Here is a 22,312-nt window from a genome sequence, read left to right as displayed (position 1 = left end):
TCGTATGTTTTCAGTACTTGGTTGCTGTGCTCGAGGAGGGATAACCACAGGAAAAGGCATGACATATGCATGCCTTCCACTAATGAAAGCAAGCAGATTTCAAAAGGCAAGCCCACGAACCAGTGAAAGACACTGACATGACACGGACGGGGCTACGAGCCCTTTTCTAACCACCACAGCGTCTCGCAAACGATCCGCATGCGCAAGCGCATGCTACACAGGCTCGACCCTAAAAAAGAATCAAGAAGCATGTGGTGTAAATTAGCCTGAGTTGTGGGCGGAGTTGTAAGGGCAGTGGATCGCTTATTTTTATTGCCAGTTCCCTTGTGTCTCCTCCCTCTGCATCCTTTAATTCCATTCAGCCAGCCCAGGAGGGCTGGACTTTACAGAGCAGAGGCTGCAGCAAGACACGCACTGTGACTTTACATCCACAGCCCTCAGGAAACCACCCACCCGCCACAGATGATGGAACATATTTTTTAGGCCCCTGTGCCGCTGAGGGTGTATTTTGAGTGCCTGTTTGTGACCCCCCCTAGTGCTCTACAAAACCCCTGTTGCCTGCTCCCCGAGGATGCCGGTACTTACCTGCTAGCAGACTGAAACCGTAGTACCCCTGGTCTCCATAGGTGCCTATGATATTTGGGCCCTACTCTGACCTGTGCACCTGACCGGCCCTGTGTTGCTGGTGCTGGGTGTTTTGAGTTGACTTGAACCCCCAGCGTTGGGCTGTCTATGCCCCGGAGACTGAACTTGTGCTTTTCTTACCTGCTAAACTAACTTGTACTTACCTCCCTCAGGAACTGTTGATTTTTGCACTGTGTCCACTTTTAAAATAGCTTATTGCCATTTTTGCCAAAACTGTGTACATTACTGTTTTAATTCAAAGTTCCATACTTACCTATGGCAAGTACCTTACAATTTATGTATTTACTTGAATTCTGAATGTTGTGGTTCTAAAATAAATTAAGAAAATAATATTTTTCTATATAAAAACCTATTGGCCTGGGGTTGAGTCTTTGAGAGTGTGTTCTCATTTATTGCCTGTGTGTGTACAACAAATGCTTAACACTACCCTCTGACAAGCCTACTGCTCGACCACACTACCCCAAAATAGAGCATTAGTATTATCTAATTTTGCCACTATCAGCCTCTAAGGGGAAGCCTTGGACTCTGTGCACACTATCTCTCACTTTGAGATAGTATATACACAGCCAACTTCCTACAGTCAAAGAATAAGAACTATGTGTGGCCAATGTCTCTTGAGAGCGTGAACCACGAGCAAGAAGCCCTCTTCTGTTGGTAAATGGGTGGAGAGGCACAGGGTATTTTATTCTAAAAAATAAAAATAAAAAATAACCTTAGCAAATCAGCAATTACCCAGAGGAGTCACGTGTACCCAGAAAATACTTTTCAGAGCTAAGAAGTGTGGCAACTGTTAAACCTGGCATCCTTGGCGTAGTTTCCCCCTAACATTTAGCCTCAGACCTCCTGTGTCTGCTGACTTCGCTTTTTGCAGGCATAAGGATTCTGCCTACTTTTCCTGTTAACCAGTGCTAAAGTACTTGTGCTTTCTCTAAAACATGGTAACATTTGCATATACCCAGTTGACATATTTAATTTACTTGTAAATCCCTAGTAAATTGCACTGTCTGTGTCCATGGCCTGTACATTTCATGGTGGATGTTTCGTCTGATAAAAGCAATCCATGTACTTGTTGTTTTCGTGTGCCACCGAAAAAACACACAAAAACGTGCATTAGATAATGCATGATGGTCTCTGCTGAATTTCACGGTGGCTGTTTAAATAAATAAAAGCAATCAATGTACTTGTTGTTTTCGTGTACCATTCCCAAAACAATAATGTAAAAAATATAATAAATAATGGCAATATTTTCATTTTTTGCTGCAGATAGAGGAAGTAGGTAGATGGAAGTCCTTTAGTTATATGTAGGGCCACTGGATTTATGTGGCAGGGTTGACCAATTTATGTGGCAAGAAAAGTCAAGTTATGCATTTACAGTACTGTAGGAGGCTGGCCTGGTTTGTAGTGGGTATCTTGGACTTACACGTTATACCAGGTCCAGTTATCCCTTAATAGTGAAATGTAGTAGTGTTCAAGAAGATTAGGCTAGCTATAGCAGAGCAGCTTAAGCTGAACTAGGAGACATGCAAAGCTCATGCAATACCACTTATAGTTACACAGTACTTATATACAAGTAAAGACAATACTCAGTGTTACCAAAAATAAAGGTATTTATTCGGGTGACAATATACCAAAAATATCTTAGAGACAATACTCTTTCTGAAGGTAAGTAATATACACTAGACACCAAAATTAGAGAAGTAAATAGTCATAGAACAATGCAAGCAATAGGAAATGCTATAGAATGCAATGGGAGAAAATAGGTCTAGGGGCAACACAAACCATATACTAAGAAAGTGGAATGTGAATCACGAATTCCCCCCTAGACAAGTGTAGTGTGTGCAGAATTGCTGGGAGAGTAAGAATACAGCAAAGGTAAGTAAATTACCCTAACCCAGAGCCCAGAAAAGCAGGAGTAAAGTACTGCAAGTTTCCTTAGGAGACACTACACCTCGTGTTTGGGATTTTGCAGCAACCAGCCAAGTCTGCAAACCACAACTGCTGGATTCCTGGACCTGAAGACCTGCAAAGAAATGGGACCAAGTCCAGAAGTCGAAAGAAGTTCCGGAAAGTATAGGAGCCCCTGCCAACCCAGAAGAGGGTGCAAAAGAAGAGTCCCCGGTTAGTCGAAGACTGCAGGAATGCACCCTAGGAAGATGCCAACAGGTTCCTGCACGATGCAAAGGGTGTCCCACGACGTGAAGATCGTTGCAGATGTGATTTTGGGTTGGAAGTCGCCAACAATCCTTGGTTATGACAAAAGTGCGTTTTGTGTCAAAATGGCACTAGATGGACCCAGGAGGGACCTGGGGGCCTCAACTCTGTGTGAGGAGGAAGAGGGGTCTCTCAGCACTTTATAGAGCCCTCAGGATGCCAGCCACCACCCCCGCTAGTCCCAGGACACGGGGACAAAGGAGGTGCAAAATGCGGTTGATGCAGCACAACAAAGGAAGGTCCCACGCCGCCGGAGAACAGCGAGTCGAGCGTTGCAGGATGGAGTGCTGGGGACCTGGGCCAGGCTGTGCTCAAAGGAATTTTGCAAATAGTGCACAGAGGCCTCAGAAGGTGAAGAAGACGCAGTACACAGGGGTACTGTCGCTCTCTGGGAAGGCAAGGTCCGACATCCTCCAAATTGTGTCAGCAGGACCTCAGGACAGTCTGTGTCGATGATTTCCACCCTCTGTGTCCTTAGGAGCACGCTTGTCGCTGTGAGAGGAGTCCAAGGGTACCAGTTGTCCACTTGAAAGTGCCTGCTGGAGCAGGGGAGTGACTCCATCACTACACGGGAGATTTCTTTGGTCGTTCTGGTGCAGGACGAAGACAGGGAAGTCCCCATAGCGTGCACACCGTGAAAACTGTTGCAGCTGCTGACTTGGAGCTGAGGTTGCAGAAGAAAAGTATCCCTTGTGGATCCTTTGTTGCAGTTACAGCGGTTCCTGGAGCAGTCTGCAGTTGACCTGAGGTCAGAGGATGCTGAAGTTGTTGCAGAGTATTCCTGAAGGAAACTTGCAAGCAGAATCTGAAGAGAACCCACAGGAGAGACCCTAAATAGCCCTGAGAGGGGGATTGGCTGCCTTATCAGGTATGGACCCATTAGGAGGGGTCTGCTGGCACTGGCCACTCAGCTGCCTTCAGAGTGCCCCCACACCATGCAAAGCAAGATGGCTGAAGTCTGGGACACACTGGATGAGCTCTGGGCACCACCCATGGGGTGGTGATGAATAGGGGAGTGGTCACTCCTCTTTCCTTTGTCCAGTTTCACACCAGAGCAGGGGACAAGGGCTCCCTGAACCGGTGTAGACTGGCTTATTCAAGGAGGGCATCATCAGTGCCCATGAAAGCATTTCCAGAGGCTGAGGAAGGCAACCCCTGCCCAGCCTGTAACACCCATTTCCAAGGGGAGAGGGTGTAACACCCTGCTCTCAGAGGAAATGCTTTGTTCTGCTTTCCTGAGACTGGGCTGCCCAGACCCCAGGAGGCCAGAACACTGTCTGTGAGGTGGCAGCAGCTGTAGCTGCAGTGCAAGCCTCAGAGAGCTGGTTGGTAGTACTGGGGGTCCATGGTGGAGCCCCCAGGATGCATGGAATTGGCTCCCCGATACCATATTTGGAATGGGGGGACAATTCCATGATGTTAGACATGTTACATGGCCATATTCGGAGTTATGATTGTGAAGCTACATATAGGTATTGATCTATATGTAGTGCACGCGTGTAATGGCGTCCCCGCACTCACAAAGTCTGGGGAAATGGCCCTAAACTGTGTGGGGGCACCTTTGCTAGTGCAAGGGTGCCCTCACACTTAGTAACTTTGCACCTAACCTTCAGCAAGTGACGGTTAGACATCTAGGTGACTTATAAGTTACTTAAGCGCAGTGAAAATGGCTGTGAAATAACGTGTGCGTAATTTCATGCAGGCTGCAATGGCAGGCCTGTGCAAGGGTTTGTCTGAGCTCCCTAAGGGTGGCAAAAGAAATGCTGCAGCCCATATGGATCTCCTGGAACCCCAATGCCCTAGGCACCTAGGTACCATATACTAGGGACTTATAACGGGGGTCCAGTGTGCCAATTGAAATTGGTAAATGAAGTCACTAGCCTACAGTGACAAATTCAGGAGAGAGAGCATAAGCAATGAGGTTCTGGTTAGCAGAGCCTCAGTGACACAGTTAAGCACTATACAGACACACACATTAGGCCATAAACTATGGGCACTGGGGTCCTGACCAGCAGGATCCCAGTGAGACAGGCAAAAACATACTGACATACAGGTAAAAATGGGGGTAACATGCCAAGGAAGATGGTACTTTCCTACAAGTACCATTAGCACTATCCCAAGCAAATGCGAGACCTATTGCATTGCAAATGCTTGTTTATTATGGTGTCTGTTCCACTATTAAAACTGCCCGGATGCTGCAGTAATAAACACATAAATCATTACAGCTGAGCATGTGTGTCTTTGGCGGCGCACATGGCTTCCGCTTCTCAATTGACAAACAGAAAATTGTTGTCACCTGGCAGTTTTAGACTATAGTACCTATTTCGTGTATCTGAGCGGCGCGCCTTGCCTATTTTCCGGCAACGTGCGCCTGTCATGATCACACAGGTGTAGCCATGGGGGTTGGGGCTGCCATGCTGTTCTTTTCCTTTGATCTAGTGGTCCCCAAGTGCCAAGGAAAAGTCTACTTCAGCACTTAGCGCCACCCGCGTAGCCAGCCACACAGCTGAGTGAAAAGAGAAAGCTCCTGGGGTCAGTGAGTGAATCTAAAACGGCAGCCTGAAGCCCTACTGGGGATACACTTTTCCTAGGATACGAAATATTATACCCCACTATAACATCAATCGCCGGAGGGGGTGATTTATGGGGCTGCAGGAGGGATAGCGCGAGCGGGTCCAACCACAGTCCACTACGATGACCAAACCAGGTCGGCCCTATTCCGAGAAGCTACTCTCCCCACCAGTCACTCCAACTAGCCAAGGCGAAAAAAAGGTTACGGGTCAAAAGAGGCTATCACCGCAAGGTACACAACTGGCTCAATTCAACTGCACTTTTGTTCACTTCAACCGAGACCAACCTACTCCAAAGTAGGGAAAAACAGGAATGTGTACCCGCCGACTCACGGAGAGCGGCTCGGACTGCAGCACGCGGTGCCACACAGCCCATTGCCAATAAAAGAAAAAGTTCAGTATTCTATACAGCACACTCCAATACATTGAAGAGCTGCCGATTCTCCAATCCTAGGCAACCTTACACATTTCCTCTCCTGCGATTCCCGGAAGTGTTCGGATGTGGGATTGGTTGGTGTACGACCCGGAAGTGCTGAGAAATGACATTCGTTAAAACATCAACAAAGGACAACGCATCCTGGGCTGATTTCATGGACGGTCCGTGTAAGTAGTGGACAGGTTGTCATGTTATTTAGAACAAGACGTTAGGACCTGGCAGTAGTACGATCGCAAAATCGTTCAAAATGGGCAAACGTCATGTCTTCGCAGCTTATAACACTTACACGTTCATGAGAATTTGGCTAATTTATGAGAGATAGGCATGGAGCGCATATTTACTACGTTTTAATACGATTTCTGTCTCTGTAATCGTTTTATTTGTTTAATTTTTTTTTATACTGTGCTGGACATGTTGCCCCACAGCAACTTTAGAACCCTAGATGAACAATGAAGAAAATCTTCAGATATTGGTAGTTTTGTGAGCCTCAAAGTGTGAGAAGGGCTAGTCGCTTCAATTCCACAAGTAGCAGATCATACGAGTCGGATAATTAACTGAGCTAAAACATCCTAGAGGAAAATATATGGGATGTAGTTATTGCATACAGTCTCGTGGGATTTTTCAATTATTCCCTAATTTCGTCGCTGATGGCCTACTGGTGTATGTGACAGGATGTTAAGATTGTGTGCGTACATTAATGTCCGCTTGGACGATTGATTATTCTATGCCAAAAATAACTTATTTTTTCAGGTTGTCAAAGGTAAGGGTACAATATTTGTACTCCTGTTGTCTTAAATCTTCTAATAATCAGGTTTAATATGCTTATTCTATTGTAGGTATGCCAATTGAGTGTGTTGTCTGCCCAAGAGCACCCACGAATCCTTAAAAAACAAGCTGTCCCCGGAATGAGTATAGCGTCTCAGTGCACAATCATTAACGGTAAAATCTGCACTGGGTAACTTCCATAAATTAATTACTTAATCCATTCTACGCAGATCATTATTTCTTAATTTTTTTTGTTATTGTTTATGAACGACGTCAATAGTAAATAGTTGATACATTCTTCTTCTGTAATACAATAACCTGGTTCTGATAAATTTAATATCTTGAATCTTTATGACATGTAATTTGATGGATGCCTCTGTTGTAATCTTCAATGTATTTCAGACCTTACAGAGGTTCTCCATCAAGATAAACCTAATTACTGTAGTCTGCAAACAACATAATTTAACAATTATTTTATCAGGGAGGGAAAATCACAATAATTTACTGATAAAAACCATGTGTCTTGGTGTGTTATATCCTACCTCATTCACTTATGGTGATTAACTATTACGAATTACCTCTTTGACTAATCCATTGCGTAACAAGCCTCAAATTATGTGTGACAGTTTCCTGTGTGGTCTCCTGGAGTATTTAAACCAAGAGAGAAGAAAGGACAATGAAGACTAATAATTAAGAGTACCAGAAGCACAACAAATCCAACATATTAACCGTGAATGGATAAGAAGGTCGTAGGGGTACATGGATGGAAGAATCCAAAGTGCTGTGGTTTACGTATTAGTAAATAGGGATTACCATCTGCATAGACCAGAAGAAAGAGCAGATTTATAAATAGACTGAGAGTGGAAGCAATGAAATCCTCAATCCAGATGTTACCTTAAGCATGAACGTTATGCGCAACTGTGGTTTACGTGGTTATGTGACACGCGTCAAATGATGGAGATGGAAATTGTCTACGTTATTTGAATGGTCAGTAGAAGAACCAGTGAGATCTGGGTATTCTAGGTATTAGAAAGAGACAAAGGAAGAATGTGAAAACACCTATGCCGAAGGTATGAAAGAATGAGTGGGTGAGCAGGTCAGTTTGCAATATATGCAAAGATTGGAGAGCGAAGTCCTGATTCTTCATATTCTGTTGTTACTGAGGTGATGTGAAGTAGACAGAAGACAACACCATCTGCCATATTTAAAGTACAAATAGAGACTTACAGATTGAGTTACAGAAACGAAAGTGTGATACAAAGAAAATGAGAGAAATGATTGATTTTCATAGTAGTAGATGAGCAGTATAAAGTGAATAATGTCACCACAAGAAGTGGTCGAATTCGTAATAGGATTATCACAGGCTCTGGAGTCAGATGCAGAATGGTATGTTTTTAGAATGACAGTAACAAGACAAACGAAAAGAAGAGACAGAAGCCAACTTCTAATCTGTTAGAAACTAGTTGAAATTTAAAAAAAAATGAAAAAAGAAAGAAAGAGGAGTATTACTGAGCAGTGTGTGCGACTGGTAATGCTCAAAATTGAGATGGAATCGGTGTTATATAAAAATAGTTATGGCAGATGAATGAATATGTTACCCAAGTAATGGGAATGCTGTAAATTTACATTGTTAAAAACATCCAGAACAACTGCATATTTTGCCACTTTATTTTATAAAAAGCGTAACCTTTCAATTCTGTCATTTAAATACACTGTGTTAGAAATGGGGGCTGTAGTTGGCAGAGGAATACACCCTTATCCAAGTAGGGACCACAATCCTAGTCAGGGTAAATCACAGCAATCCAAATTATCTTGTGTTCATCCTCTGCTAGCTTGGCACTGAGCAGTCAGGCTTAACTTAGTAGGCAATGTGTAAAGTATTTGTGCAATAAATCATACAGTAATACAGTGAAAACACCACAAAAATACACCACACAGGTTTAGAAAAAATAGATAATATTTATCTTAATAAAATAAGGTAAAAACGACAAAGAACCAATGAGCACCAGTTTAAATATCACGTTTAAAAGAGTCTTAATCCTTAGAAATAAACAGTTGTCCTTTTGTTACACACAGTACCTGGTATGAGTAAAAAATAATGACACATAGAGACCGCAGAGGAGGAGATGCATGGAAAAATAGGGTGTTGCATTGAATTTTCTGTCGGGACACAGACAATGCGTAGTTTCTTTTCACGCTGCAAGGGATTTGCATTGTTTTCGGCGCTCAGTCTTGGTTCCTCACTGTGGTGCCGGGTATATTTTGATGCCCAGGAATGATGCAGGGAAAATCCTTGACGGGCTGGAAGAAGGCAGGGGCACTGCGTCGATTAGGTAGGCGATGTGTTGAATTGTCAGTTGCAGGGCAGGCGCTGTGTCAAATTTGCAGCCGGGAAGTCGAGGCTGCGTCGTTCTGGTCGGCTGTGCGGCGATTTCACAGTCGCAGTGGAGGTTTTGCATTGATTTCAGCAGGCGGTGCATCAATTTTTGACACACAAGGAGTTTCCTGTAGAGATGAAGTCTTTTTGGCCCTGAGACTTCAGAAAACAGGAGGCAAGGCCAATCTAAGCCCTTGGAGAGCACTTTTGGGGAAGACAGAGCTCTTCTCAGCAAAGTCAGAGGCCAGCAGGGCAGCAGTCCTTCTCAACAAAACAGTCCAGATGAGTTCTTTGGGCAGCCAGGCAGTTCCTCTTGACAGGGTGCAGGTGTAGGTCCTGAAGTGTCTGATTTGGTGGGGTCAGAGACCCAGTTTATATACCCCAAAATGCCCTTGAAGTGGGGGAGACTTTAAAGAGTGCTTTTGAAGTGCACAAGTTCCCCCTCTCAGTTCAGCCCTGTCTGCCAGGGTCCTAGTAGGGGGTTTAGCAGTCCATTGTGTGAAGGCAGGCCACTGGCCTTTGAAATGTAAGAGTCAGGCCCTCCACTCTTCTAGCCCAGGAAGATCCATTCAACATGCAGATGAATGCAGGTGTGACTGAGTGTTCAGTGTTTGTGGTTGTCTGGGTGAAATGCACAAGGGAGCTGTCAACCAGCACAGACCAGAAGTTGATTGGAGACAGGCCTAAAGCACAGATGGATTTTAAGTGCAGAGAAATGCTCAGTTTCTAAAAGTGGCATTTCTAAAATAGTAATATAAAATCCAACCTCACGAATAAGCAGGATTTTCTATTACCATTCTGGCCATACTAATATGACTCAGTAACCTCTTTCAAGTTGGAACCTGCCACTCAAAAAGTATATGAGGGCAGTGCTAGTGCTAATCCAGGAAAGGAGCAGGCCTCACAGTAGTGGAAAACAAATTTAAGAGTTTTCCACTACCAGGAGATATAAAACACATATATACATGTCCTATCTTTTACCTATATAGCACCCTGTCCTACGGGCTACCTAGGGCCTACCTTAGTGGTGACGTATATATAGAAAAATAGGGGTTTAAGGCTCGGCAAGTACTTTTAAATGCCAAGTCGAAGTGGCAGTGAAAATGCACACACAGGTCTTGCAATGGCAGGCCTGAGACATGGTTAACTAATCAGCTGTAGGCCCAATAGTAGCATTTAATTTACAGGCCCTGGGCACATGTAGTGCACTTTACTAGGGATGTCTAAGTAAATCAAATATGTCAATTGGGGATGAACCAATATTACCATGTTTAAGGGAGAGAGCACATGCACTGTAACACTGGGTAGAGTGGTAACATGTCCAGAGTCCTAAAGCCAGCAAAAATGAGGTCAGAAAAAGAAGAGGAGGAAGGCATACAGTTTGGGATGACCCTTCAGAGGCCATTTCCAACACACTGTATTCACATTTCCTATCTACTTGATTTCCCTTTATAATAAGGTTTGTAGAATTTCCACGAAAAGCATTGGTTGAATTACCTTGAGAACCTGTAACTGAAGTTGACTTAAGTTCTATTTCTTTTCAGAAAAATGTGTGGCCACTCTTAATTGATGCTTTTGTTACTGATGTTGCTTTTTGTTCTGCGAGTCAAGTTTTTATTTTTTCTGTCTGTCATTTATCTGTATAGTAATCTACAATGACATTTTAAACAATCTATGGCATTGCTGGTGTCAGTATATTGCATACTGTTTTATGCCACCGTATCGCTGCATTTTATATTCACTTCCTATTACATTGTTACAAGGGACACTACTCAAACAGGAAAGTGCCTTATGGTAGCTTTTTGACCAATTGTCTTATTGTTCGTGATTATGTCTTCAATATTGTCAGATCTTTGAAAGACAAACTGAGGTATGTTTGAGAATAAACCGTTAAAATCAGTCACCCTAGAGGATTTCTCATCTTTTTAGAAGCAGAGAGGTTGTTTTCTTTGTCCTGCTTTTCAGATTTCTTTTAGTATCTCCTGTTGCACTATAAAAACGTTCGTCCTGAAACTTTAAAAATAGATTTACCTTACTCTCAACTGACAAGATTAAAATCAAAAGAATTACATCAGAAACCAATATGAAAGTGTTTCAATCGATTTTTGCAGCCAATTTAATGCTCAAGGCTATCTTCTTGACATTATTAAAAAGGCCCAAGAGAGAATAAGCTAAAGACTCACACAAAAGTTTCTGTAAAATCTGAACAGAAGGAAAAAGAGACTTTCACTTTTGTTTCTAAGCTTTCAACTTAGTCCAGTCATCATAAGACTGTCAACAAAAGAAGGGAAATCTTACAGGCAGAAAGATATTTTAAGGGTGTTTTCTCAAGCAGACTTTGATTTGCTTATCAAAGATTCAACAACGTTTAAGAAATAATCACAAAAGACAAGACAGTTGATAGGAAAGAGAAACAGCCACCAGAAGGTACTTCCCCCATTTAAGCTGACTTCATTCTAACAATGTAATAAGAGGTGATTCCATACTGTATCTACGTAGTGGCAAACAAACCAAGTAGAACCTGTGCAACGTGTAGTCCCCACTGTTGCATATGTTCTTTGAAATGCTCATGTGGACTGCTAAATGGGTGAATGACAGAACATATTAGCAACATCCATAACAAAAACATCAAATACATTGGTGCCATACATTTTTAATAAAACAAACATGTAATTCAACCACTACCTGGCATGGACTTCTGAAAAAAACCCTATTATATAGCGAAATCAAGTGGGTAAGACATTTTGATTCAGTCTATCTGAAGGGACCTAATGACAGAATTGAAATGTCATGCCTTTTATAAAAGCCAGTAATGGAATTAAAGAACCCTCTAGGCTCCGGGATATGCCAGTCCCAGGCCCTCTTCCTTTAAGTTGTAAGCCTCGGATTGGTTTAGACCTATAAATCATAGGGCTTATGATAACCAGTCAAGCTATAATGTGGTAGAAAGTACCAATTTATTAGTTAAAAAACCTCATAGAAAGCAACTAAATACAGTTAGTGTTAGGCGTGTGGATGTGTGTGCTCCAAAAGACTTTACCATTCGTTCTGTGCTGGAGGTGCATTGCTCGACTTGTCGCTCATTTGGGTAGGGTATTCACCATTTTTATGTCTTTGGTGCAGTGTGAAGGTCTGATAGATTTATGGCAGCTTCTTTTCACTGACACACAGAAGAGAGAGAGCATATGGTGTTCCACTGGGGTGCTAACACATACACAGCTACATGGTGCAAGAGGTATGTCTTTATTTTTTTCAGATATGCAGCCCCCTAACATCCAAATATTTATGTCAACTGTCACTCAGGAATTGTGCCATGTTGAAAATGCTTACCATGTGAATGTGCATCTTTTGAGTGCAGCCCTGAGGTACCAAACAGTGAGGGTGCTACAGAGGGGCCTATCATTTCTTAACAAAGGTTCCTTGTCCTGTTTGGTTTCCGTTTTGGTTGCATGCATATCAAAGCAGCACTGGACGCCACTCAGCCATCTGTTATCCTTTATTGCCTATGTCTCACCCTGCCTTTCCGCCTGCTATTACCTAAGGACAGGCATTGTCATAATAATGGTCAGTAAAAGATTTGCCCCCCAGCAGCTAAAGCTACCGGACTCTCAGTTCCAAGGATGTGGATGTGCATATAATTAGCATAGCAGATTGAAATTAGGATGTTAAATGACAATATTTCATTTTTTACTGCAGATAGAGGAAAAAGGTATATGGAAGTGCTTTAGTTACATGCAGGGCCACTGGAATTATGTGGCAGGAAAGGACCAAATTATAAGGCTGGATTGACCGATTGATTGGGCAAGAAAAGTCCAATTGGGCATTAACAAATCCAATAGCTTTAACTCTTGCACATGTGAAACCTATTGCATTGCAAATGCTTGTTTTTTTGGTTTACACACTCCACCAGACAGTAAACTTTTACCCACATCACTTGAGGTTTGTTATGTATCTGATTAGTCAAAGAGTTAGTCCACGACTGTTCACCATTAATTCACGAGACACAATATAACCCACCAACCCATAGGGTTTTTATTACTTCTTGTGATCTTGGTTTCTCGGTAAAATAATTGTTATATTATGTTCTCATTGCAGAATACAAGAATGTCCTCCTCATGAAGGATTGGAGATTATAACATACGGATGCACAAAATTACACATACTCAAGATTCAAGAACTTAAACTAATCTGTTGCAGATTATTGTGTTACTGACACAGAATTTATCAACCATATACAGTTAATGTCTTTCAAAAACAATAAAAATTAGGAAAAATTAACGTTTTGAATGGATCATGTCACTCATTTATGAAGATTACCCAATGCAGATTTCAATGATACTGGTTGCACATAGCTTGTTTTTAATGAGAATTTGTGCGTCTGCAATCCTCTTTACGTCGTTCTAATGTTTGATTATTTTTTAGGAACCTAGTTTTTCCTAAAAACTAGATATGTGTTGCAGTTATTAAGAAGATGACATAGTTTTCTTTCATACTAACCCATACTGATTTTTATGCTAGCATTAGTAACATTGTCTGGCCATAACATGCATAGGACATGCTTAGATTGGGTACATTTTGTATTTCGGTTTCTGTTTATATTAGCATTAAATGCAAGGTTAGGTCTTGTTTGCTTCACTGTTGATCAACGTTCTTGATGAAGAGAGCCTTTATCTAAACTTAGCCCATGTATCTTCTCTCAATGCAGAAATCGGATTTACATCTGCAAGTTTCAGTCCATCGTTGATAGATGATACCTGGCATTCAGGTAAGTGGTTCTAAAATGCCACTCTTTTTTATTCTTGCCAAATTGGTTATTTGTATGTCATATTTGATTGGCAAAAACTGATAAAATCAGAGTCTCTAATTCCATCTGATAGACGTTGTGATGCATTCTTTGTATAGTCGTTTTTGCTTCTTTACATATCCTATTGGTTTATGCTGCTCTTTTCTATTGCACACTCCTTGCAATCACAACATTTGTATAATGCTTTTCATATCATGGTCATCCCTACGTGATACATTTAAGCTGTCAATTTCACTTGTACAGACTCAGTACTTATTTTGAAGTATTTGTTCTTGTAGTTGTTTAGAATATGCATGTCATTGAATTCCATTTGGTTTTTCTGTCATTGTGGTACTTCAGCTTCACACTTCTTAACCCATCAGGACTGGTACTTGGCTTTTATTCAGTGACCGACACAGAGATTAGGTCACTTTCAGTTTGCATGACACTATGCACAAGTGTTGGGCTCTTGGTTAAATTGTCTAGAGCATAGTTATTAAATGTACCTCGGTCCTTCCTTATTCATTGTGCTTTTCTCTTGACAGTTATATTTTATTAGCTCCAGTTTGCGTCAACCCCTGTGTCTTCAGAAACATTGTCAATGGAGGCATGTAATCAGTCGCCTAATATTACAATTATTTGTTTTTTTATATTAATCAGTAATGAATAGTTCAGATTAATAATGCTTAATTGTAGTAGTTCCCATCTACTGGCAGAGGAGTGTGGATTCCTTTCCTTTTTTTTAAAACTAAATGGCCAGCAGTTGAAATTGTGTTAAGGCAAATAGTGAACATGTTCTGCAGTCTCTGGACAGGATATTCACCAGAGGGGGATTGGCAAAATGTATTATTTCTGGTAATGGACTGCAATTTGTTTCTGAGAAATGTAAGTTTTTTTGAATAGGCATGGTATCATTCATAAAACTACCTCATTATACCATCCCAAAGGATACAGTTTAGTGAACGCTTTAACCTTGTAATCAGATGTTCCATACTACTAGCTATGAGTATTAAATTAAAATGGGAAACAGATTATGAAGATGATGTTGGCTTATAGTATAACATCTAGTAACAGTGCAGATCGTAGTCCATTTGTTCTCATGAGGGGTCATGAACCTCTTGGTAAGGATTTGGCCTGGTTGTCTGTTGTCAGAGACGTAGAATGTCCCCCAGAAAATGTAAGAAAAAATGAACATTAGCTAAACAAGCCTACAATAACTGGCATGACAAAAGCAGGGAGTGAAAATTGTAGCTGTTGGAATTAGTGATGGAGGAAAGTAAGGAGAGATACAGAGAGAGAGGAACAAACGTAAAGGGGAAAGTAAGTTCCTTTAGTCCTTAAAGGTATGTGTTAGACATGACAGCCTTTTTGCCTGCCTCCCTCCACTTTTCTGACACGTGTTTTGCTGGTTTTAGGACTCTGTACATTTTACCACTGCTAATCAGTGCTAAAGTGCATATGCTCTCTCCGTTAAACATGGTAACATTGGTTCATCCCCAATTGGCATATTCAATTTACTTATAAGTCCCTAGTGACGTGCACGACATGTGCCCAGGGCCTGTAAAATAAATGCTGCTAGTGGGCCTGCTGCACTGATTGTGTCACCCACATAAATAGCCCCCTAACCATGTCTCAGGCCTGCCATTGCAAGGCCTGTGTGTGCAGTTTCACTGCCACTTCGACTTGGCATTTAAAAGTACTTACCAAGCCTCAAACTCCCCTTTTTCTACATATAACTCACCCCTAAAGAAGGCCCTAGGTAACCCATAGGGTAGGGTGCTATGTAGTTAAAAGATAGGACATGTACGTATGTGTTTTGTATGTCCTGGTAGTGAAAAACTCCTAAATTCGTTGTCCACTACTGTGAGGCCTGTTCCTTTCATAGACTAACATTAGGACTGCCCTCATATACGTTTGAGTAGTAGATGCTGATCTGGAAGGAGTAACCAGGTCATGTTTAGTATGACAAGAATGGTAATAGAAAATCCTGCTTAGTGGTGAGGTTGGATTTAATATTACTATTTTAAAAATGCTACTTTTTTAGAAAGTAGGCATTTCTGTGTACTTAATACCATTTGCCCCTTACAGTCTGCCTCCAAACCACATCTGGTTGGTGCTGGTTGACAGCTCCCTTGGGCATTTCACCCAGACAACCACAAACACAGGACACTCAGTCAATCTGCAATCATCTGCATACTGAATGGGTCTTCCTGGGCAGGAAGGGTGGAGGGCCTCACACTTTTCAAAGGCCTGTGGCCTGCCCTCACACAAAGGACTGATAACCCCCTACAAGGACCCTGGCAGACAGGACTGGGCCGAAATGTGAACTTGTGCTCTACAAAACCACTCTTTGAAGTCTCCCCCACTTCAAAGGCATTTTTGGGTATATAAACTGGGTCTCTGACCCCACCAACTCAAACACTTCTGGACCTGCACCTGAACTCTGGTCAGAAGACCTGTCTGGCTGCCCAAAGGACTCCCTGGACTGCTTTGCTGAGGAGGACTGCTGCCCTGCTGGACTATGCCTTCCACCAAAAGTTATCTCCAAGAGCTTGGATTGATCTTGCCCCCTGTTCTGCAGTCTCAGGGACAGCAAAGACTTCACCTACTGACTTTTTGTTAGTTTCCGACTTCAGCGACGCCAGCACAGATGCAGCAGCCTGCTCCCGCTTGCTGCACGCAACAACCGCAGCCTGCAACGCAGGTCTGATGTTGCTGCGACTCTGCTGACGTCACGCAGGGTCATCGCGACATTGCGAAGTCGATACATCACGTCTTGACGGACCATATCCAGCAATCCCGCCGGTTCACAAGGAATCGATGCATCACTAACGACGCTGCATGAGCCCCCCGCAACCGGACAGAACCAACGCCTCACCTCGACCTGCCTCGCAGTGCGGAACCAACGCCTCATCTCCTTGGTCGCCGTAAAGGACTGACACCGCACCGACTCCAGCAATACCTTTTCTCCCCGACTCCGTGCATCGTCCTTGTTCTTCGTTTTCCAAAGGCACTGTACCTGGGGCTCTGTGTGACTCCGTGACCGGCACTGGTGGTGTTGGATTGTTGGGAGATACTCCATCAACATTGCCGTGATAGCCCCAGCCGGAGCTATTGTGTTTCTAAGTGCTTTAATTGGATTTTAATCTTTAAAAATTCATAACTCAGCTTTTGTACATTGGATTTTCATTGTCCCAACAGTATTTTATTCAGATAAATATTCTCTATGTTGCTAAACCTGTGTGGTGTCTTTTTGTGGTATTTTCACTGTGTTGTTGTATAAATTCTGCACAAATACTTTACATATTGCCTCCTAAGTTATGCCTGACTGCTCAGTGCCAAGCTACCGGAGGTTGGACACAGGACAATTTGGATTGTGTTGTGACTTACCCTGACTAGGATTGTGGTCCCTAATTGGACAAGGGTGTATATCTCTGCCAACTAGAGACCCCATTTCTAACAGTATGCAAATTGCTTTGTAATTCAGCTTTTTGAAGTGATTGTAGGGTATGACATTTGAATAGTCTGGCTAAGTGTAAATATGGAATAAATGAAGGGATGGTGGATCAATGAAATGATTGAATAGATAAAGTGGATGATACTGGAGTTAGGAATGATAGCGTAAATTCCCCAAATGTAAGGGATGATTACTTGAACAGTGAATCTGGGAGTTGGAAGTTCCAGACAATCTACGTGTCATCATCAGAATATGTTTGGGAGGCATAGTAGAAATATAAATAAACCAAAGAGGTTTAAAGGTTTGAAATGTTCATGTTTATTAAAGTAATGTGAGGTGCTGTATTCAAACAAAAAAAAAGTTGGGTATGTAAATAGCTGCTCATATAATTATAAAATATTAAGTTAACATAGGTAAATAATGCTTATAAAGAAAAACATTTGTGTGTTTTTGATTGTCATGTCTCACGTTCGTTTCAGTAGTTTGTAAACATGGAAGATATGTGGTAATGCTATTTGGTGTATACCTATTATGTTTATTTAGTCTAGAACACTAGATTAGAACGTTAGATAAGATTTCGTGGGAAGGGGAGATGGTGAAGGTCCATGAGGGAGATGGATAATTTATGTATGTACCATGCCTGATAATAGATATCTACTTGAGCACCCAAGCGTATCTCTGGAGTTCGTTCTTAATCCCACCTTTTACCCTCACTTTCTTCTCAAGCATAGGAAGCTGATCCCACACATCCTTGCATTTCACTCATTCACAGGCAGGTATGTCCAGCGTACCCTTACCCTTTTATCATTAATTGACCTCTAACCAACAATCTCCTCTCACCCTAGTCAACTAACAGGAAGCTCACATCTCTCTGCACTGTTCTCACTCAAACATAGCTCATCCCTCTGACCCTTACACTATTCTGAAGGACAGACTCACTCAGAGATAACACACTGACTCATTTGCAACCCTGCCCCCAACTTTCAGTACTATTGTGGAAACACAGCTCTCTTGCACAATGCTTACTCACAAGAAGATCCCCCCCCCCCCCTCATCCTCACGCCATCTTTCACGGATGGTGGACACTGAGCTCACTTTCACAGTCCTTAAGCAGAGGAAGCATACCCAAATTATCCTTTCACGTTTTTACACACACATGCATCGAAGCCACTTCTTCCATCCTCTGTCTTCTTTTACAAGCAACTGGTCTTTATCATTCTAGCACTCTCCACACTGACGGGCAGCAGCTTGTACTTTCTGCGCTCATGGCCAGTACGCCCCATTCATTCTGCTACCAGCCACACATATAGCCACCCCTTCCATTTTCACATGATTCTCAGTCACGGGCAGCACACTTCACTTATCCTCACACTGCTTTCCCTTACTATTAATTTGCGCCCCTTACTTGCAATGGAACTCACTTGAACTGCTTTCAGGGGCACACTTGACTCGCCCTTAAGCCATCCATACCCAAACGCAACTCACCCACACAGTGCATCATAACAAATTAACAGTCCACAGGGCAGCTGCCTCTCCTGCCACTCGTTGATTTGTGGACTCCGCTTCCTTTTAGCTATGTTTGTGCAGTGGATATTGTCCTCACTCATAGGCAACCTATTATATCACAACCTTACTCACAAGTTGCCTTTCACATTTACTCAGAATATATTCATTTGCATGCAGTCAACCTCTCTCATGCTCCAGTCCACCTCTCTCACACCAACCCTGCACACAAGGTTTCTTCAGACCCCGGATACGTCCACTCACAGGGGCAACCCCAGAAGCACACTTCTGGAAATTTCTGCCTGTCTTCTCCAAAGCTGTGAACATTTTTCCTACGGTCTCATTGATATAGATGCTTTTGTTGAAATGCCAGTCAATTGAGTGGATGTTTCCTAGTCAGAAATCTTAAATGTTGATCACATTTGGGTAAATTCTTATTTAAAAAATAAATGCATTTAGGGTTTCGCCCTCTCTTTATCTAATTCTAAACCGGTTCTGGCTAGTTACTCCCCCTTCCTATGGGTTTGGCTTACAGTCTGTCTACAGTAACAAAAAATAAGCCCAGGTATGGCCTGCATATTCCATTGACAGGGCAGGCACCTTCAGAAATAAGGAAGGGGGTTGGCACATCCCTTAGGCTACCCTGCTCAGCAGAGAAACATCCTTCCCCCACACTTGAGACCCTTTTGCCCCCTGCCCAGAAACAATACACATCACAACACAGGAGAGCCATTAACAGTCATGTGACCTTTGACACTGGCAGAAAGCTACACTTGATTGAGACAGAAAAATGCCAACTTTCCAAAAGTGGTATTTTTCATAATAGTAATTAAGTCTTACTTTACCATTAAAGAGACACAGTGGAAAAACATGTGCACCACATTCAGGCACCTTAGAGAACTAGTTTACAGAGGTATTAATCAACGACTCATAGCTGAAATCTAATGTAATTCTCCTCATCCTCTATATGTGTTACATAGGCCAATCTATTTATCGTAATTTGCATCAGGCAAGTACTCAACCAGGTGCCACTACATGTTGTAGTCCCAAATAGAAATATATGGAGAGTATCATCCCTCATAATAGTTCAACAGTTCTTCTGCTTTTATTTCAATCTAGGAGCCAATATATGCCCATATGACTATGTATGACCCTGTCCTTACTTTCAACCCTTTGCATGCCTCCGCTCCATGATGTGTTCTAAGTCATGTGTATATTTGCATTAATGTCTGTTATTGTTTTTCTGGTAATTAGCCACTCATCTCACAGATCACAACCTGTCTTTCTTTAAAAATGATAACCTTCAATACTAAACCCATTAATCGTCAGCAAGAACACACACACCCCCACTAATGGTCAAACCTAACTACCACTAATTAAATCCACCACTAAGACGCTGGAGTAAATGTATGAAATGGTCTCCTTGATAGTGCAAGACTAAATCCAATAACTACTGAATTATCTGCTAATTTTGGGTACTGGAAACGCGTGCTGCCTGGTGTAAAGTGATTCAGCGCCTCATCCGGGTCATATATAAATGCATTGACAATCGTTTGCATCCCCTGGTTTTGGCAGCTGAACTTGTAGTTACCTTAAGGTATCATCACTTGTGTTCCAAGCTACAAATTAGGAAACGACACCACAGACAGGCTGATGGTCAACTCTTAAGAACCTGCAGCTTGGAAATATAGATGCAACCAAGAAAATATTCATCTCATGTAATACCGAACATATTAGCCCCAAACATATTGGTATAAACATTAATAGTGCTCTGTTTGTTTCCAGGTGGATGTAGATTACCTGAATGAGGCAATAGAGCAGCTGTGCATCAGTATTGTCTTCTACAAGGAAACTGTGTCAGTGCAGGAGCATGAACCTGCAGTACCTTTGCCTAGTACTGGCGACAAAGTTAAACAGCAGCTCTGTCTCTGGTAAGTACAGCAGCAGGCCAGCTGAATGGATATTGTTAGTGGTTGTAGGGAGGGTGCTAAATCCTGTGCTGATTTTAACTTCACAGCTTAAAATCGCTGCAAGGGCATTGTGGAATTCCAACTTTCTTATGTTGTTCACCTATACAAATAGTTGGGTAATAGTAGGGTAAATATAGCTGTCAAATTGTAAGCCATGCAGCGTTAAATGTATTGCATTTTGTTAATACAATTCGAGGGAGTAGATGTTGGCTTTAGACTCCTTTCAGAATTTTCAAATGGTCTTGTCTATTCATTGTGAACGTTATTTTGCTGGGATATTTGAATGCTCTTTTTCATTAATATCACCGTAATGACTTATGTGAGGAAGTGAGAAAGGCCTATTTTTTTATGCAATGGAAGGAACTTTAGGAATGCTGAGAAAAGGAACACATTGTTCTGTGTGTCTTAATGCCAGTGTTTTAAATGGAATTGTCTAAATCCTGTTGCACACAATTTTGTAATGCCAACAATTGAAATCACATCTCTTAAACCACTGTGAATAGAAAGAGTAGAGTATTAAAAAATATGAAAGTCTTTTGGTCCATTAAGAAGACAGAATTAAAAGATACCCCCTTACTGTGTAGATATCCTGCCTAAAATGAATGGCAGGTCTTACAAACACAAAAAGATGACCAGACCATTGTCATAAAGGAGATTGATAAAGTGGGTACAATTGTCATTATGGATAGGGCTGACTATATTATGCAAATTGACAGATAATTAGCCGATACACTGGCATGTGCATATGAAAAGCTCAATTCTGACTCCATGAATACCACAGCGTAGTACAGTACTACTAAACTTACAGAATGAAAACAACCTGGAATACATATCATTAGGATAGCCTGTATATTCCCAGTGATATATGCATTATATAAAATACATAAGGCAGTTCCTTCTCGACCTGATAGACCATTCATTGCCGGCATTGGTTTCTCCACTGAGAAAATTTCGGAATATGTAGAACATTTTCTACATCCCTTAGTTGTCAAACTAGAATGTTACAACAGAGATACTAGACATTCTTAACAAACTGACTGAAGTACAACGAACAACTGGCACAGGAATAGTTACCTTAGATGTTTGCTCGCTGTATACTGGCATACCAGCTACATATGGCATAAAAACTGTCAAACTCTTTTTATTTAATAGACAAACTACTCTACTTGAGCATACTCGGATGCTAATAGGAATGTCTTTGCTAATCCTGGGCAGCAATGTTTTCACATATGAGCAATGCTGGTACAATTACAAATTAAGTAGCTATGGGAACTAATTTTACTACATTGTAAGCCTGTCTTCACATAAAAGAGCTACATATTTGTAACCACTTCCTCTTACCCCCATCCCCAAAATATTTACAGAGTACGTACTATACTGGGGCAGCTACATAGATGATGTAGTTATTCTATGAACTGCCAATATAAAGCTGTGTGTGAATTTTTTACTTGAAAGTAACAATTACAACATCATATTGCAACATAGTAACTGTTCTCTTGAATACTTCATGTTGAACCAAAATAGCTAGTAAATCTTACAGGAAACTGACATCCTGGAACTCTATACTACACGTTAAGTGTGCACATCTTAATTAA

At 41.9% G+C, this 22,312-nt stretch overlaps 1 protein-coding gene across 1 annotated transcript in view; it reads left to right on the top strand.

Annotated features, from left to right (window-relative positions):
* The first annotated feature begins 5,922 nt into the window (after positions 1-5,922).
* Positions 5,923-22,312, top strand: part of FBXL4 (F-box and leucine rich repeat protein 4) — a 207,489-nt gene continuing 191,099 nt past the window's right edge. Inside the window, exons 1-3 of the mRNA XM_069235535.1 lie at positions 5,923-6,029; positions 13,710-13,769; positions 20,533-20,678. The gene's annotated coding sequence lies outside the window, so the exon portion shown is untranslated. The remainder of the gene's footprint in view (positions 6,030-13,709; positions 13,770-20,532; positions 20,679-22,312) is intronic.

Source organism: Pleurodeles waltl, chromosome 5, assembly GCF_031143425.1.
Source record: "Pleurodeles waltl isolate 20211129_DDA chromosome 5, aPleWal1.hap1.20221129, whole genome shotgun sequence".
Taxonomy (NCBI): Eukaryota; Metazoa; Chordata; class Amphibia; order Caudata; family Salamandridae; genus Pleurodeles; species Pleurodeles waltl.
The sequence above is the reverse complement of the archived record's forward strand: the minus strand, read 5'-3'. Positions and strand labels throughout refer to the sequence as shown.